This window comes from Atta cephalotes (genome assembly GCF_000143395.1).
Source record: "Atta cephalotes unplaced genomic scaffold scaffold00072, whole genome shotgun sequence".
NCBI lineage: Eukaryota > Metazoa > Arthropoda > Insecta > Hymenoptera > Formicidae > Atta > Atta cephalotes.
This window is the reverse complement of record NW_012130136.1, coordinates 887729-889988: the sequence shown is the minus strand read 5'-3', so window position 1 is coordinate 889988 and position 2260 is coordinate 887729. Positions and strand designations below refer to the sequence as shown.

Sequence of the window (2260 nt, the reverse complement as noted above, 5' to 3'; positions counted from 1 at the left end):
TAAATTAAGTTATATTAGTATATATATATATATATATATATATATATATATATATATATATATATATATGCACACTGCTATTATTGATAGATTTGCATTATCAATTCAAAAAATATGTAGGACAGTATCAAACTGATTATCGCAATATTTGTCGTATCATTTACTTCGATAGCACATTGAAACCCAGGGCTCAGTAAAATAATTGATATGACTTATTTAAAATAAAAAATATAAAATAAGTTTTAGAAACTTAAAATATTAAATAAAAAATAGGTCACAAGAAATTATTTAAAATATAAAATAAAAAATACATTAAAATAACTTTTATTTAAAATAAAAAATAATTTGTCTTTTATTTTAAATAAGTTTTTGAAAGCAATTTCTTATTTTATTATTTTATCATATTTAAATAAGAAATTGATTTCGAAAATTTACTTAAAATATAAAATAAGAAATTGTATTTTAAATCAACGTTTCAAATAGTAAATACAAAATATTTTAATGATTTTGTTTATTTAAATATATGAATATACATTTGTGAGTATAACATTTCAGTTTTTTTATAACTATAATTAATATTTAATAGTATAGTATTAACTTTTCGTGAACCACAAATGGAAAATTGAAATGTAGATCATATAATCTTATATATCTTGTTGTATCCCACACATGTTATATTTCATCATAAATATATTGTAATTTAATTATTCATCGTCACTTTTATTGACGGATCAGTAACATAATTGATACAATTTATTTAGAAATATAAAATAAGAAAATTATTTAAAATACAAAATCGATAAAAAACGGATACAGCTTATTTAAAATAAAAAAATATAAAATAAGTTTCAAAAACTTATTTAAAATATTAAATAAGAAATAGGTCAGCAGTTATTTAAAATAATAAATATTAAATAATGTTTTAATTTTTTTTTAATTTAAGATACATGTTTTAAATAAATTTATTTGAGATAAGACCGAGCCCTGTTGAAAGCAAATTATCGATATTAAAAATTTTTTTTAGAAAACTAAAGATTTTAAATTAATATATTCAATAAAAATATTCAATAAGCCTAATAATTTTAATGTTACTTTCGCGTTTTGTTATTGTTTGTAGGAAGGTGCGAATATCAACAAGAGCCTAGTGGCTTTAGGGAACGTGATATCCGCACTCGCTGAGAGAGGCTCAACCGGAAGTAGGCCAGGAAGAAGATACATCCCTTACAGAGACTCTTCGCTCACTTGGCTGCTGAAGGATGCACTCGGCGGAAATGCCACCACCATTATGCTCGCCAGTAAGTGTCTGTCAGTATTTTCCTTTTGATCTTTCCCTTGTCGTCCTCCTAAATTCGTATTCACTCCCTCTTTCAATCTTCGCGATCTTAGAATGTTCCATTGATGTTAAAAGGTTTCCTTCCAGGAATATTCTACTCGTGCAAATCGCGTTTCGCCATGTGTATTTTCGTGAGAAAATTATGAGTTCACTTTTCCCCTCTTTTGATCTCGAACCCTCCATTTTAATATCCTTTCTGTTGCCAGAATGACGCATCGTTCTCGCGCGCAGAGATTGAAATCCAAGATTGAAATTCAACATTGCTTAATTGGCTCTTTTAGTACAAAACTTTCGTTTTCGTGTTCAAAAGGTTAATTACAATCGGTTGTTGTTAATCGACTGATTTTCTTCAGATTCTTTTGCCTTTTCTCGTTAAAGATTGTTTAACTCGTTCAGACATTTTCCTCTGAATTCAGATGTTTTTCCTTTCATGATTGGATTACGAAAAGCCGACTATTTCTTTCCTTTCTTTGCAGCGGCAATTTCTCATTTTCCCATAAATTCCATTAGTTATTGGAGAAGAAATATTATCGCGAGATTTGTGAAATTATTCCCATTCGCGATAACCCGGGCTGGATGTAATTGGTTTAAATGCTTTTCCAGGCGAGCTAAGACGCGGAGATTAAATTTCAATAGAGCCGAGATAGAGAGACGCGAAAAGCGGTAAATAAGAAATCTGTAGTGAGCTTGCGACAGTAGCTACGTGATCGATCCATCGCCAATATTCTTCTCCCGCAATATATAGTAGTCGTTATCGAATATGATTTAATATTTTCAATAATATAATATTAAAATTGATGCTTTGTAATCTTTATATACATACATACACACACACACACACACACACACACACACACACACACACACACACACACACACACACACACACATATATATATATACACACATANATATATATATATATAT

The 2260-nt window shown here is 28.1% G+C and overlaps 1 protein-coding gene across 1 annotated transcript in view; it reads left to right on the top strand.

Annotated features, from left to right (window-relative positions):
• Positions 1 to 2260, top strand: part of LOC105624094 (centromere-associated protein E-like) — a 49506-nt gene that overhangs the window by 33828 nt on the left and 13418 nt on the right. The gene's annotated exons all lie outside the window — the stretch shown is intronic.